The sequence below is a fragment of the Montipora capricornis genome, chromosome 6 (assembly GCF_036669925.1).
Source record: "Montipora capricornis isolate CH-2021 chromosome 6, ASM3666992v2, whole genome shotgun sequence".
Lineage (NCBI taxonomy): Eukaryota > Metazoa > Cnidaria > Anthozoa > Scleractinia > Acroporidae > Montipora > Montipora capricornis.
Window position 1 is genome coordinate 14,527,030 of NC_090888.1, and position 17,376 is coordinate 14,544,405.

General features: G+C 38.4%; 1 protein-coding gene across 3 annotated transcripts in view; it reads left to right on the top strand.

Annotated features, from left to right (window-relative positions):
• Positions 1–3,455: 3,455 nt before the first annotated feature.
• Positions 3,456–17,376, top strand: part of LOC138051592 (uncharacterized) — a 37,003-nt gene continuing 23,082 nt past the window's right edge. The window contains exons 1-4 of one of the 3 annotated variants that reach the window (XM_068897830.1): positions 3,456–3,565; positions 5,125–5,204; positions 9,883–9,975; positions 15,078–15,344. The gene's annotated coding sequence lies outside the window, so the exon portion shown is untranslated. The remainder of the gene's footprint in view (positions 3,566–5,124; positions 5,205–9,882; positions 9,976–15,077; positions 15,345–17,376) is intronic. The other 2 variants (XM_068897829.1, XM_068897831.1) reach the window with 2 other exon arrangements.

Consider the following 17,376-nt stretch of genomic DNA (forward strand, 5'->3'; position numbering starts at 1 on the left):
ATGTAAAGGAAAGGGAGCTTTGAAGCAAAGGGAAATTGTGGGGCAAATAACTACTCATTAGTAAGCTCAATGTAGAACATACTAATGATTTCTTTGTTTTCCTTTGTCTAAACCCTAATTGTATGCTAATGCTAATTGTAATGCTATTGTAATTGTATGCTAATTGTATGCTATTGTACCCTAATTGTATGTATGCTCTACATAGAGCATACTAATTAATAAGAAAATAGAGCATAGTAATAAATATATAGAGCATACTAATGAATTACAAGTTGCTAATTCAAACAAAAACAGTTTGCAGTTCCCTTTACATAACTTAATTAAGCAATGGATTATTAATCACCAGAATAGCAAAGCCAAATTCGACTTAACAATTTTTAAAGAAAAATTAAACGGAAGAGTGGTCTCACCGCGCTTAGTAACAAGAGATGTGGTTGATGAATTTGCTACATGTTTCTTTCTTGCCTTTTTTATATACATTTTAAATTTTACTTTCTGGCCCCCCGATTGGTGGTAGAAGGGCGTCTGAGACAACTTTCACTAGTGTGCTGCTTGCTCTCTTGTAGATGCAAACAGCAGTGCTTCGGTGACCAGTTCTTGAAATCATCGTCTGTTCGTCAAACGTTCCACTTTCATATAACTGCTTTGCACAAGTAAGCCTGCTAGAGTGATTGCTAGACCTTGTTCCATCCATTGTTATTCGTAAAATTCTACCAACGTTACAGCGACATCCAAAAAAAATAACAACGTGATTCCCAAGTGAGAATGACACAATTAGAATCTGCATATAATATGTTTTTTTTCGCGGATGTGACCATGTTCGAAGACGTAACTATTGGAGTGTAATGTGAAGTGCTAGTTTTCTACCCATATGAACCATGTGAGCGTTAGCCCTACTAAATGGAAATGCGCCCACGCAAGGACCAGGATGGGAATTAGACCCACGACCTTCGGGTTAAATCACCGATGCTCTACCGACTGAGCTATCAGGTCAGATGTGAGTAGGCCGTGGGAATTTAAGATGTCAAGGTAACGGCAATGAATTTGTTCAAGTGCAAGGAAGGATAACGTTTTTGCAAACGTCGGCCGTGTAGCAATTGCCACCCTAGTCAGAGTTTTCCTTTGTCCTTGCGGTGATCTAACCCGGAGGTCGTGGGTTCAATTCCCACCCTGGTCAGAGTTTTTCTCTGTCCTTGTGTGGGCCCATTTTCATTATTAGGGCTAACGCTCGTGTCCTATGGGATAAAGCGCCTCTCGCATCAGAAAGAACAGCCACTCGGGCTACGCCCTCGTAACCTTCTATCTATGTTCGAGGCACTAAAGATCCTTATGGGGTGTATTTTTTTGGGAAAATCCGAAAAAGGATTCTTGAATCCAAAAACAGATTTTGCATTTTTTTGGAGAAATCCCAAAACGGATCATGAATCCAAAGTATTCACACTCTTGGAGGATACTTCGGATCAAATCTAGATCCGGATTTTTGAGATTCACCACTTCAGAGGATTTGAAAAAATATTTTTGACAAGCGTTTTTCCATGCAAGAATGATACACAACAGGGCGTACATGACAGTTTAGCCCAAATGTTTTTCTCATTTTTACCTAGTTGTAGATGCGCACTTTAGTCTTAAGGCTATACTGCTTAGACTTCCCGATTTTTCTAAGTCTACTAAATGCACACCTGGCTTTGTTAAGCCTAGCCTTGATGTCCTTCTGGGCACTGTTATCCGTACTGACCACACCCCCGAGATAGGTAAACTCTTCAGTATGCTCCAACGGCTCTCCATCGATGTTGATTGGTCTTGATGCGTCAGAGTTGACATACATAATTTTGGATTTATTTTTGCTGATGATCAGTCCCGTTTTCTTGGCATTTGTATTGAGATCGTCTGATTTCTCCTGAAGATGGGTAGGTGGTGAAGAAAGAATGGCAATATCATCAGCAAAATCAAGGTCTTGAAGGTGAGAGAAGATAGTCCACTGTATTCCACGAGAGCGCAGGGAAGTTGCTTGACGCATCACCCAGTCGATAGTAACAAGGAAGTACTTATTACTAATGAATTAAAATATTTACTTATGATAATATTTACAACTTATTTATAAAATTAATTACTTATTTCCTTACTTAACATTTACTACTATGAAATACTTACAATACCATCTATCTAAAACTAAAACTACAAATAAATTAAGTATACTGCTTTACGTGAGAGCCGTGTAAATTAAGCAATAACGCTAAGAGAAGCCGCTGCAGCCAGCGTGAAAGGATTCTAGAGTCCTAGCCTGCCGCACATAAGTTGGCAGACTGTTCCATAACACTGCGACACTATATCTGAAACTGTTCTTTAGAAAGTTGGTGCGGGGTAGGGGAACAGCAAGTTTATCTTCAGAGTTGCGAAGAGAATAATCAGTAATGGCGCTAAGCTCAAAAAACCTAGATCGAAGATAACCGGGTGCGAGTCCATTCAGAGATTTATATACCATGCAAGCTTTTTGTATCTGACGCTGAGATTCAAGCTTTCTCCAGGTCAGCACTTGAAAAAGGTATTCAGTAGTAGTGTCAAAAGTAGAAGAGGTCAGGATTCTGGCAGCACGGTTCTGTAGTTTATGGAGTTTATTGGCAAGAGTTTTGTTGCAGTTACCCCATACAACGTTACAGTAATCGAAATGAAGTATTCACTAAAGAGTTCTAAATAAATAGCAGCGTTTTGTGTGGGACAAAAGGTCGAATACGCTTCGAAATGTGAGAGTACGGATCAGATTTACTTTGTATTTTCGAGGAGTGAACGAGTCCCATTTAGTGTAAAGACCAGTGAAAGTTTTCTTGCGATGAATTGATGTTGAAAAAGTACGATTTTTCAACATCAACATCATTTTCAACATTAACATCATCAAAATTTATCATCAACATCAACATCATCAAACGTGAACGGCTCCTGCGCACGCCATTGTTTTTTTTTTTCCTATGGCCCAGACTTTCTTTGTTTGTTTGCTTACTCGAGCCATTTAGCTTTTAATGCCTTAAATCTTGCCTCACAATTAATTAACCCACAACGACGCATTTAAAAAATAAATAAATAATAAAAAAAAAAAGGTCATCATTGGACCAGTTGGCCGCGAACTTAGCCGCGAAAAATTTATACGAGGTCTTATGAAAAGCCGCACTCGTATAAATGGCCCAGTTCGCGTCTTATGTAAGCCGCGGCGGCTTCTTTTCCCTCGTATAAACGGCCCTAATATCGACCACAACGATCTGCGTTCTCAGCCACCAATCGATCAACGCACGCATAGCGATCGTTGTCTCGATCACTGGTCGTCTGTTTGTACCACTTTTGAATGATATGGCCTGCTATATGTTTGGTGCTGACCAAAAGAAAAGCGTGCTCTGGAGACGGGCACACATGAGCCGTTTTTGTTTTGGTCAGCAGTCATTTTGCTTCCGATTCGGGCGAGGTTACAAGTTTCCCGCTTCTATTCAAGTTTGATTCAAAGAGCTCATTGTGTGCTGAGGATTTTTTGTTGTGTACGCTTTAACAGGGAAATGCTTACAATAACTTCACTAAAAAGGTAAGCCTTAACAATAAGCAGGTACTATGGGATTTAGGATTTAAACCTTTCTTCTCTCCTATCTATCTGAGGCGATTTGGGCTGATTTGTGATAATCTCTGAATCATTATGGTAAGGCAGGAGACTTCAAACATCACTCCGCTATCGAAAATTGGTGCGAATCGGCCTTCTGTCGACTTAACCGTAAAGCTTGATGACAAGCGATCAACAATAAAGGTGCAGAGTCCGAAACAATCTCCATGTTCCGGGAGAACAAGTCTGTTACATCAATGGCTTGGCGGATTCGAAGTTTAATACGGCCGTTGAAACTAGCGGGTTAACAGCATAATTATAACAGCCTGGTAGAACAAGTTCTTGCGATTTCCCATCATTAGTTGAACAATTTTTGAACGCAAATGACATAAATGCATTGTCAAACTTGTCAGAAAACTTGTCAGAATTTTAGTTACTGCTGACTTAAAATGTAATTTGAAGATTGAAAATTTTTCGCCCTGAAGAGATACGAAAGCCGGAAGTACTTCCGCTCTTGCAAGCTACTAGACAGGACTCACACACTCAAGTGTGTGAGTTTTTCAGCGTTATCTTGGCTTAAAAGAAATAGAGTGAGGAAATGGCGGCAGTGCCACCAGTTTAAGCTAATTTTAATGTGCAGCTGAGAAGTTAAGTAAATTCATCAAAATTTTCCTCGATCTCCTTCTTACGTTTCCTTAAAAACCACCACACAATATTTTGGTAAATATTTTGTGAAAAACATGGCCTTTCTTATTTTTACCGAACTTTGTATTAATTATTGGTTCTTAATGGTTCTCAGTGATCCAGTACAATGTATTTTTGAGGCATTTTCGTATGCAATTTTAAAATTTAAGTTGTGCAACTTGAATGATAATGATAATAATAATAATAATAATAATAATAATAATTCACTTTTAGCTATCAAACTTTGTTGGCTAAATTCCTTTTGCAACCTGTGTGAAAATGGAATTGATAAGATTCTCAATTAATATCAAGGATATATTTTGGAAGATTTCTCAAAGTCAATTTTAAATAATTTTAAATTTCGAATTTTATTTTTACAAACCTTAAGCATGAGTAAGACAGGAAGAGGAAAGAATACAGCTGTAGGGCTAAATTATATGAAAGTTGTACAGAGATTTGCATATTGATTGGCTAAAGTAGGAAATAGTAATAATAATAATAATAATAATAATAATAATAATAATAATAATAATAATAATAATAATAATAATAATGCACTAACTGGAGACACTGTACAGAAATCAAATCAATTCATATGAAATCCTAGGGTTTTTTGATGAGAGGAGAAAACTGGAGTACCCAGAGAAAAACCCCTCATAGCAGAGAACCAACAACCCATTTTGATGCCAAGTGACTGGGAATTATTGAACCCAGTTTCCTTTTTTTTTTTTGAAAGGTGCAAACTTTTTAACCTGAGATAAGATTTTCCATTTTTTTCTGAAGTAAAATTAATTAAAGAGTTATAGGAGACTTCACTGTTTAAATTTACAGTTCTTTTGTTGTTTAAATTTTGCCAACCACAGGACAAAAGAATCCTTTGTTTTGACAGCCAATACAGTGTAGATCTCTGGTTGGCACATTAATGACAACAGGTGACTTAAGGGTGAGTATCGCTATTGCAGGTGTGTACTTAAGGAGGCACTACTTTGTTATCATAAACATTATGTGGTGTGTTCCCAAAAGAACGCCTTTAGTTCATACAAATCATATGGTAAATCTTGATGTAAGGATTTCCTTGTGAAACTTGTGTAACCAAAAAATCCTCTCAAATGCAAAAATGAAGTATTTTGTGAATCTGTCAAACCATTCAATTCGTAAGAGCAAATGTGCTATTTCCCCAAGAAAGAGAGGAATCTTTTAGCTTTGAAAACAACCCAGGAAAAAAAATTGCAGTTCACTGTGGTAAATCATAAAAAATAACTACAGCTGTATGCAGCGAGTTCTGACTTTGAAGTATAGTTAGAAGAAAAAAAAAATTAAATCACAAAAGAATGCCTTAAAAATAGTCTCAGAAAGAAAAAGAAAATCACCAATTTTGTGTTTTAAGCATAAAAAAGGATGCAACAGAATCTTGGATACATGTACATGTAAATGTGATCTTTTCCTTAGTTTGTACTTTTGGTTGCAATGCACAGTCGGTGTAAATTTTGACAAGAAGTATGCACATTCTGGCTGCCTTGTTTCAAAGTGCAAAAAGCTATCTGTGCAAGCTGTGTAGACCTATTGTTAACATGGACTTACAAGATCACTCTTAAAAAGCTAACAACATTATGGGTGCTCATTGTGCAATATTATAGTACAATATCCACAACAAATTTGTCTAGCAGGCTTTGCTGTTTTTTGTGAGGACTTTAAACTCTTAATTGGAAAACCTGAAGTGGTTATTAAAGTTCTCAACTCAAGTTACAGCTGTACATTCAAGCAAAACAGCATTTATAAGTGTATCTGCCAGGGTCTTTTGCTTTGGGATTTAAGAAGTAAATTTCTTAAATCCCTTGCCCTACAACATGTACATACATGTATATATATTATTAGTATACTAAAACAGACTGGATAGTGTTGAACGCTCGTGCTGATTGACTACTCAAACTCCGGATATCCTTTCCATCCTCCGAGCAATTCGCGCGAAATTTGCACCTGAAAATCTTGTTAATAATCTTTGCAGGAATAAATGAGTGTGCTGTATTATCTCACTGTTTTAGTATATACAGTGTACTAGAACAACTATTCACCTCAGTGTTTGGTGGCTAGTGGTGGATATTTATCGAGCCACTTTGCGGCTCGGTAAATATCCACCACTAGCCAACTTCCACTTTGGTGAATAGTTCTTAATTATTTTAATGACCAAGAAGAGTTGAGTTCCGGTAAATAGTGTGCCAAAAGGATGGCAAATTTGGATATTTTGCCATAGGTTTTTTTTTGTTCAGCTAGACTTTTCCTTTGCAAAATAATTTCTTTAAGACAGTCTACCTTTCAAGTGCTCTAATCTGGTCTTTCATGGATTTGGTATTTTTCTTGCTACATGTAAATATAATATCAATAATTCTGTTTAGGCTGTCAGGAAAAGTCTTTCCTGTTACTCCCCTGCTAAGTGGTGTCTTTGTGCATAGAGTCTTCTGTGCATATTTTGTTAGGTTTGAGGGGGCTGGGGTAATACATACAAGATTTCTCTGGTGCACACAGGAGAACATTTAATTATTAAACCTGCAATGGCATGGAAAGTCATTGTAACGTGGATGGCGTTTTAGTGCATCTTTAAACAAAATATACTTGTAATGGACTTCGACAACAACTATCGCCCGTCGAGCCGAAATCGAAGTCAGCTCTATTTCTGATGTTTTCACAAGTGTGCTGTTATGTAGAACACTGAAACCAAATGGAAAATTCTCTGGTAACTTATGGGTTCAACAAAGACAGAGAAGGAATCGAACACCTTAAGTGGATCAGTGAAAGAAAGATTGCCTCTAATAGCAAATACATGTATGTTGTTTGTTTCAAAAAATATTTTGCTGGAAAAGATGCCCTTTATGAATTCATCATGTTTTGTAATATGCTAGCATAACTGGATAGTTTTTATTGCAATAGTAAAGCATTTTCGTGTCAAAATGAGGTTGGCGTCTTTCTGTTGTGTTAACTTAATTAAATATACCATGCTTCGTGATTTCCACTCTCAAAATTACCTCCAGAACCTACTTTTTGCGTAGAATAAGCTTTTAGAATGATGTTCTTTTCTCCTGTGGTGATACTTGACGATTCGGGAACATTTTGTGAAAAAATATTTGTAACGGGTCACACACGCAACTTGATCGCCCGAACTTGCCCGATTATGCCTAACATCCACTTGGCCTTTTGACATCCCATTGAAAAAAACTCATGAAATATTCGCAGACCGGTCGATTTCTCTGAAAGGGTGATTGCTAACGAATAGAGAAAGATTTTCACAATAACTAAAAATTCCTGTGTTAAGCATGAGAATTCGGCGAAGAGGTAAATGCGACCAAATTTGTTGCGTGCGTTGCTATTTTTGTGTTTTGATTGTTGTGCAAATTTTGACAGAATATTAAATTCTGAAAAAATATCTACGGAATACGGATAGATCGTTAAAAAATCTTTATTTTTAGCGGTTATTTGAACATAAAAGATGCAACGCTTAACAATACCCAGATGTATCACAATATCTAAAAATTCCTGTGTTAAGCATGAGAATTCGACGAAGAGGTAAATGCGACGAAATTTGTTGCGTGCGTTGTTATTTTTGCGTGTTGATTGGTTTCCAAATTTTGACAGAGTATATTAAATTATGAAAAAATATCTATGGACAGATCGTTAAAAAATCTTTATTTTTAGCGGTTATTTTTGGTTATTGGAACGCTTGACGAGAAATAATATTTTTGTTGATATTTGAAGGAAGAAAATTTTCGCTGGAATCAGGACGCGGTGAAAATGGATTGACAAATTTGCATGCGTGTGTTGAGATGTGATACGCGAGGACACAGGAATTTTATTTCTCTGACAAATGATTTTGTCATAGAAGTGTAAAATGAAGTTTATTTGGTAAGGCAACAATATTTCTTTAACTTCCTGGTTAATCCAAGTTATTGCTACCACTTGCTAGTGGGAGGCGCGGAAGCCTCATGGTTAGTGCGCTCAACTCCGGATCGAGTGGTCGGGGTTCGGGGCCTGGCCGGGGACATTGTGTCGTGTTCTTGGGCAAGACACTTTACTCTCACGGTGCCTCTCCCCACCCAGGTGTATAAATGGGTACCAGCGTAATGCCGGGGGTAACCTTGCGATGGTCTAGCGTCCCTTCCAGGGGGGAGTAGAAATACTCCTTGTCGCTTCATGCTACGGAAACCGGAGATAAGCGCCGGCCTGACGGGCCTTTTGGCACGAAGCAGTGACTTTACCTTGACTTACTTACTACATGTAGTGCGAAGATTGTATACATGAAACTCACGCTTTTTGCTAATTTTGAGTGTCATGAAATTACATCATTTGCGTGACAATATATCCCTTTACTCTAACACGAAAACATTCAGATAGTAACACACTTCATATTTATTAATCATTTCTCCTGCTTTTGTGCTTGTCAGCATTGTGATTTGCGATAATTCGCAAGTCTGTTTTTGTATCTCATAGATGTTCAGATTTTCAATTACATGGCCACTCAACCTCGCAATTTTGTAAAATAATTAATAGTTCACCCTGAAGTCACAATAGATACGGTTGTCAGGAATCCGACAAAGAAGGCTTTCTGACCCAACAGATGAAATGTAAATATTCAGTCAAATATCACAAGAAAATAAAAAACACGAAAGACGGAAGTTTCTTGGCTAAAAAGTATGTTGTTTTACTCTGAAAACAAGGAACGATTAACATTCTTTCCCGTACTTCATTCAGTTGACACAAGGTGATCACATGCACCCTTGCTCAAGAGCGTGTTTGTTATCTTTAAAATGAATTTATTACCAAAGCTTAAAAAAGTAAAAGACCTCAAAATGGGATAGGATCTTACAAAATAATTAAAGGTGTGAACATGTGAGCCAAAGGGCCTCTGCTGGCGCGACATGTGGGTGACCCTCAAATGGTCTTAATGACCCCCCACTTGAAAAAATTAACTGGAACCCTGCAGTTCAATACCACCCAATTCAGTGCCTTCTGTTTTTGTGTAACATGTACCACAGGCAACCCAGTGTACGCTTTTATAGAGCGTCTTGTTTTGTTACTGATGAGTGGCAACCCTGTATTAGCTTGGAGCTCAGCTCACTGCATGGAACAGTAAAGTTTATAATCAAATTATTACTATTATTATTATTTTTATTATTTATTATTATTTTTATTATTGTTAGGCTATATCACAGTAGTTGCTACTGGAGTATCACCTATCAGCAGGTAGTGACACACCACCTAACCTTAGTGTTCCAGGGTTCTTCGGAGAATTCCTGCGGATCCCAACAGTACTGATTTCTGTAATGATTGAATGTTTAGTCCAATGTGCAGGTCTTCCAAATACTTCTGTAGGTTATTAGAGAAAGTACCAAGAGCGCCAATTATAATAGGGGTGATTCTAACCTTACATAATCGCCAAAGTCTCTTTATCTCAAAGGGCAGGTCAATATATTTCTCCTCTTTCTCATGCTCCTTCAGGCATATCCGGATCTCAACAGTGCAAGCAATGTGGCATTCATTTGTTTATTATTATTATTATTATTATTATTATTATTATTATTATTATTTATTATCAAAATAATTCATTTTCTTGTTGTTTGTTTCTCTTGTAGACTTCTTGCTAGCACCTATTTTACAGAGGAAGAATTCTTTAAAATACAAGTGTTTTGGTCAAGATTACAACAACAACCAGGATTATTTTTCAGGTAACAGTTGCAAATTATGCACAGAATCATCATTTCAATTAAAAGTAGTTTGACTGCGTTGTATGATTTGCTTTCAGTAGGGCCATTGCAGCCTGATATGATTGGTCTTCGGACCAATGGGTTGTGCATTTTGCACATGTGCAGGGATGGCGCAGTGGTGAGAGCTCTCGCCTCCCACCAATGTGGCCCGGGTTCGATTCCCAGACTCGGCGTCATATGTGGGTTGAGTTTGTTGGTTCTCTACTCTGCACCGAGAGGTTTTCTCCGGGTACTCCGGTTTCCCCTCTCCTCAAAAACCAACATTTGACTTGATTTGTGTTAATTGTTAATTTCAATTTACAGTGTCCCCAATTAGTGCTTCAGCGCTAGAACGACTAGACACTTAAATAAAGTTCCTTTCCTTTCCTTTCCTTTTTTAATTGTGCAGAATTCTAGAATTCATGGGTTTTTTTGTTTGTGAAAGCCATTTTTTTAGCTCTTGAGTCAATAATGCTCGTCGCAGTGGAGTTCTGATATATTAAATTTCATTGACTCTTTTGACTGTTTCCTTTATGATTGGTTGTCTAAGGGGCGTTTTAATTGCGTATGTCATCAAGTTGGGTTTGTCCTTCTCTGATATTGTCTAATAATTATTTATTCATGGAACGACTGTTGTGGTCCCCTTGTCTGCCTTTTTTATGTTGATTGTGGAGTTATTTTTTGAGTGTAAAACAACTTTGCCTTCTCCATGAGGCAGATTTGTGTTTGTCTTTCTTAGTTCACTTTTAGCAAGTTGGACTTTAACCTTGTCTAGGTACATATAACTTTCCAAGGCAACTGATTGTTGCACAGGTGGTTCCCAGTCTGATTTGAAATACACCTGTAGAAGGGGTGTTTGGTACATTGTAGTTTCCTTCCCATCCTGGTGAAAAATATTGCAAGCGCATTCTCCTGGCAAACAGCAACTGTGTTCCTACATTTATTTGTGCCTCCTGAGACGCTTGTAGGTCGTGGGAAATTCCGACAGAGAAGGGGGTACAATGTACGTGGGGTTTCAAACCAAAAACCTTCCAAAAGGTGGAAGGAGGAGGAATCACACAACATCACCCATTTATGACAACTGCGCACCAAAATATTCTTAATTGTAGGTTTTTCAAGTGGGTCTTTGTTTTCGAGTACATGTACATGTAGGTCTTCGTTTTCGAGTGGGGCCTTGGTCTTCATTTTTGGAGTCTTAGTTTTCGATACTACTCTCTTGCAAATACTGTAATTACTGTACACAGTACAGGTACTGCCCAAAAATAATGCACGCGCAAGAAGCTTTGTAGCGGCTGCACCAGCTTTATGGAACAAATTACCACGTGCAGTCCGCCATTCTCAAAACGTACAAACATTCAAGAAAGCCCTTAAGACTCATTTATTTCGGAAAGCTTATAATTTACAGAATATCTGATCAAGTATGAATTTATAGTTGATATTATGCAATTTTATAGTTGGAATATTAATTAGCTTTAGATTTATCCATTTTTCATGTAACTGATTTGATTGTAAATAGTAGAATTCTAGTTTTTGTCATTGTAAAGCGCACGAGAGCATCTTCTCATGTATCATGCGCTATAGAAGCAATAAAATTATTATTATTTTATTAAGTGGCGCAAGAAGTTCTTGCGCCGCACGAACACGCAAGCGGTCAAAAGAAGTTAAATTGCGGTTTATCCGCAAGAACATTCAAAGCGCAAGAAGATAGAAAGCTTGCCGCAAGAAGCCGCAAGAAGTTACGGACTTAAACGCAAGACACAAAAGCGCAAGAAGTTATTGGGTTCAACCGCAAGATTAGTCGGTGTTGCTTGTATGAGGTGATTACGGATTATGTTTTCCAAAACATAAATCGCTTTCAAAAGGAAGGAATATATTGGTATGTTTCCTCTTGGGAAACATTCAATGGGCATGAGATCAGAACTGGATGTTTGGTCATCCCAATTTATCGCAGGCCGTATTTAACGCACTCGCTTAAAAGAAAGGCCGGTGAACGTGAATGTTTCAAAGCAGTAGCTAATTTCTGCACTTTCAGAAAAAAAACCTTCAATCACGCCATTAACTACCAACAAGCAGGGTCACGAGCATAACAAACCACTTTTAAAGAATGAACATTTGAATGTTTTAGATCAAATGCGTAGCCAGTTGCATATGATGCCGGGAAGGTGACAATGTTATGTGTAAGCAAATGTCGTGTGATATCTTCATCGGCAACAGAAAACTCGTGGTATCATAAGAATACTAATAATAAATAACAAACAAAAGCTTCTGCATTTATAACTCCTTTCAGAAACACTTATCAAGGGAACTACATTGTAGAATGTCACCTGCAAGATTGAAAGCGACGAGAGCGAATGTTTATAAATGTAAAATGCACATAAATGCAAAGATTTAATAAGGCTGCTTTGAAATTTGCTTGTTTCATTCCTGTTTGATATCATTATTTTTCAAAGAGAATGCACATCACCAGGAAAAGATGAACAATAACAATAATTGTGTTCCTTCCCCTACATTCGCGGCGGCAGTCCTACAAACAGTTCGCGTGGAAAAAGCCATTCTCGTCACTACAGTGTACCTTTGATAAACATTTCTTTGACTGGGATTTTTGGGTAGGAAAAGGGTTTCGTCTGATATTTATGATTGCTATCTTGCGACTAGTCTTCGTGCAAACGTAGTAAAAAAATCACCATAATTGTGTCGTTTGTTTACACATGATACGTATAACTCCCGAGATTCAACAGTGCATTGCCCTGAAAAATTTCGTGTTGTTGCGAGTTTTGTATATCACCTTCTTTCTGAGATGTTGCCACAAAGAAGTTCTTGCGGTCAGGATTTTATAACATAAAGAAGTTCTTGGGGTGTCAACTTCTAACCGCAAAGAAGTTCTTGCGGCTGGTAGAATTGTGGCGCAAGGAGCCGCAAGAAGCCGCAAGAAGTTGCCGGCTAGCGGACGCAAAAAGAAGTTCTTGCGCGTGCATTAGTTTTGGGCTGTAACGTATTTTAATGTCAGGAAACCTCTTTGGGTCAGTTTGTGCATGTTTTCATGCAAAATACCAGAAAGAAAACAATGTTACTGCATGCTCGCATTTTCTACAGTGTAAAAAAGTGTCCACTGCCTGTCAGTTATTGTGTCAAACGACATGTACACTAGTACCGTAAGTTCCCCCTGTCCTGAAGTTGTGTGGTATACGAAGTTCAAGTGAAAACTGAGTTGGTCTATCATACAACAAGAGAACAACAACATTGTTGATGTCAAAAACACTTCTTATAGTATAAAATTGTGACTAAATTATTATCCTGTCAGACTACAGTTAAAAACAAGGAAAGGTTACGTTTATACAAACGTTGGCCGTGTAGCACTTATATTTTAAACAGAGTTAACTGAATAGAGTGAAATGTGAAGTGCTAGACTTATATCCCATAAAATTATGAACCATGTGAGCGGTAGCCCTACTGATGGAAAAAGACCCACACAAGGACAGAGAAAAACTGGTCAGAGTATTCAGTTAACTACAGTTAAATACATTTCGTTCTTAAGGTCTTGGTAAAGGTAAATTTGGGCATCTTGCTCAAAATTCTTTTTTGCAAATCTTGAATTGGTGGGCTGTGAAGGTGAGGTCTAAAGGGTATTCTTCTGGCCACTTTTACTCTCCCCAGGTTGGGGGCTTTTGATAATTTTGGCCAATTATTTTGTCGCGGGTTGGGGAATTTGACTCATTTTTCAGAAAAATGTCGAAATCCCCCTCCTCCCTCCTTCCTCCCCCCACCCCTCCTGGGGCTTAACATTTATAGGTGCATAATTTAAAACAGCTAAAATTGCTTTTGTTTCCCGCCATAATCTGCATACAAAAATGTTTGATGTATCATGTCAATCACATATGAAAGCACCGCGTGTCAATTGACAGCCTTCACATGAGATCTGCTACCTTAGCACGTGCCCAAACATTGATTGGCTCAGCATAATTGGCTTTCAAGTAGGGGGCGGAGTTATTCAGCACACTGAAATGCACACGAAAATTAATACATTCAAGATTGTGACGAGGAAGTGCAGGCCCTCTTAAATTCAACAGGACCCCTCTGCTCATTACATGGTGCTGAGCAGCTCTATCATCAGGAAGTCAAGTTCCTGTGGAGAAAAATAAGAACATACATGTAGTTGAGCAAACATTGGTGCTTCACTGGTTCAGCTAATGTGAGTTTTATGAAGAAAGGCAGTTCTCCCTAACACTAATAAAGACAAAATCAGTCAGGTGGAATAGCCACTCCCTAAAGCTAAACATTTTCTCTTTAGATAAGACTTTCCCTCCGTTGCTTCCACATGAGCTGAACACTCTTGTGGCCTAGTCAAAAACTTATCAAATATTTTTAAACCTTGGCAGCGCTTTCAGAAACCCATTTTCAACAACATCTCAAAACCTTGGGTGCCTTTACTAAGTGCCAAGCAACCCAGTCAAGAAAACGTTCCGCCCTTTTGTGCTAACAAGGAACTTAACCAGTTCTTAGAAGGATGGAAACAACGAAATTTCAGACCCAGAAACCGTAAACCTCTAGTTACAGCTTCCAGTTACAAAATGTTCAGATTTAACAGTTCCCTTTATAGACACCAAGGTAAAAAATCTCTCTCTTGGTGCAATGAAGACAATCCCTTTCTTTGTGGAGACGTTCTACAGTCGCCTATTTTTAATTCCAGAAAAAGAGGGAACCCATGTCAGTAATTGACCAGAGTCTTCTCAACATAAACAACAAAGGGCAACTTCTTCCTCCTATCTTGTCAGTGTATCTCTAGACCTGTGCCAGTGGTGCATTGAAAGGACAACTCTGATCACTGCTCAACATCTAGCAGGCAAACTCAATAATGAGGATCCACAGAGTTTAACAACTCCGGAGGATGGCAAATAGACCTACAAGTGATTCAGCCCTTCATCAGAGGGTACACCATAGACCTCTTTGCTCTGATATTCTCCCGCAATATGGCATCTGGAAACCAGACCCAGGTGTCCAGGTCTTACCTACATGGACACACACACCCTGCGGCTGGACTGGGTACCTCTAAAAATCTGTTTTTCCACCATTCATTCTAATTTCAGCAGTCCTGAGAAAGGTATCCCAGAAGAAAGACGATGTGGTTCCCTAGTGGCTCCAGAGTAGCAGACAACCTTCGTGGCTAGCTCTTCAAACAGAGAACCCTGTAATCATCCCCAGTTCCAAGTATCTCCTAAGAGGACCTCCCTCAACGTGTGGGCCAGATGCATCCCAGGCTCCACCTAGCCGGAAAACCACCAAGCAGAACGGCTTTAAGAGATCTTTGCTAAAATACTTCTCATCTCAGCCACTCACCCCTCCACACATTACATGTAAGTCTTCCAGTAATCCCGAGGAGTATGGTATTGCTGGTGTTTTAAAAGACGTTTTAATGAGATTGAGATTGAGATTGAGATTGTATGTTCATTTCAATGTATAGTTTTTAACTTTGATTTTTTTAATCTCTTATTGTTATCTTTCGTGTGGTCATCTTATTTATTAGGATAGAGGGCCACTGGTTTACCAGAAATATCTGTTCTGTGCTACCCTCTATAAATAAATTTGACTGACTGACTTTGTGGCCCGTACGTATGTGCATGTAATTGGGGTTAATACATGTAATAGTGAAGGCATTTGACTTGGTGATACCTGTAAGTGCAATTCTTCATGGATGCCAAAAACACCAGGATTCTTGTTCTTTGAGGTGTGAAGTTCAATCCGTAGTCAGAAGATAATTATTACCTCAGGCTTGTTTGAAACCAGAAAATTTGCAAATGATTCAAACTGATTAAGACTGGCATCTTTTTGGAACCAGTTAGAGGTGAGACACGCAAATGCCGCTAAGGGCCTGTTTGCACTACACCGAAAAGTTTGGTTTAGTGTTTGCAAAAAAATTGGCAATTTCGTGATAACGAATTTTTCGTTTTGTAATAGCGTTAGCACTTGAGACATGTAAATTATTTGTGTAAGCACAAATGTCGTTTGCCGTTGACGGGTGTCTGTCAAGGAACAATAGATTTTCTCGCCGACAGAAAATTGTAGGCCTCCAAAGCTAGTCGACGGCATATTTGAAGTTTGGTGACACTTGCGAAAAAGCATCGTTCGCATTGAAAATGGTTTCGCATTAACAATTTTTTTTTGCAAAACAAACGAAATTTCGCGTAGTGCGAACAGGGACTTAGAGACCAAGAAACTTAAGGAATTAAACAAATTTATGTTTACTTGAAGGATCCACACCTGCACTTAGATAAAGTGAAAGCAGTGTCTGTCAGTGTCTATGTGTCTTGCAAAAGGCACATGAAAAACAGGTCAAGCTTAGTATTAAACAGCCCCTGTCTGGAATTGCAGTATGTTAAAGTACTCTTCCTGGGAATTGCATGTATAAAATTATCAAAGATGTTGAAGTTGTAACCCTTCGACATTGCCACTTTACAATAAAAACATTTATTTCATATTTTAAGTTTCCTTTGGTAGTGCTACGAAATTTATGAGGAATTTCGAAATTAAGGAAGCTCAAACCATGTTCAACATTTTCAGGAAACTGTTCCATTAGAAGGGTAGACTTTAAACAACACTGTATCACCATTGTTAGTTCCTCTACTAACTATGGTATCACCAAGCAGCTACATGTATGTTATGGTACCATGTACAACCACAATTACTGGGTAACAAAATGAGCACAATATTGCAATGTAATAAGCGACCGTAGGAATATGACGTCCATGCAAAAACACAATATTTTGTCTTTACACACTTATATCACATATACAAACTACAGTATAGTACATTTCGTGTACCGTTTCATTGGGTGAAATCATTCCTAATATAAAAAGGTTGCGAGTCGCGTGATAAATCACTGCTGCTAAGGGGAATATGTTATAAATTACAAGTAAAAGCAATGATATACCACGATGATGTTCATTTCATTTTCCTTTCACTGCTCACCGCCGATAATATTTATTTGGTTTTTCTGGAAGGAATAGTTTTATGTTTTTAAAGCACGCGCCGGCGAGACTGAATGTGTCTGTAGCGTCATGCAACGTGTTTACGAAATTAAACATATGCGTCTTTAATATTTACAGTAGTTCAGCTTTATAGCGGAGCGCCTTTGCGCACGCACGCGCGGAGCACCATAGCTAAGAAAATATGGTAACCCATCGATGTGAGAAAATTTGGTTTTATAGCAATGACGTCATGAACGTCCGTACGTATGTCCGTCCGTCCGTCCGTCCGTCCGCCCCTATGTATGCCAATGTGACCAGTATCACGTAACCATATCACGGGCTCAAGTTTACAGCTCATCGAGGAGGCAATACTCCAGTTTACACTATAGCTAGTTTACAGCATACATCTTTGGTATTGGAC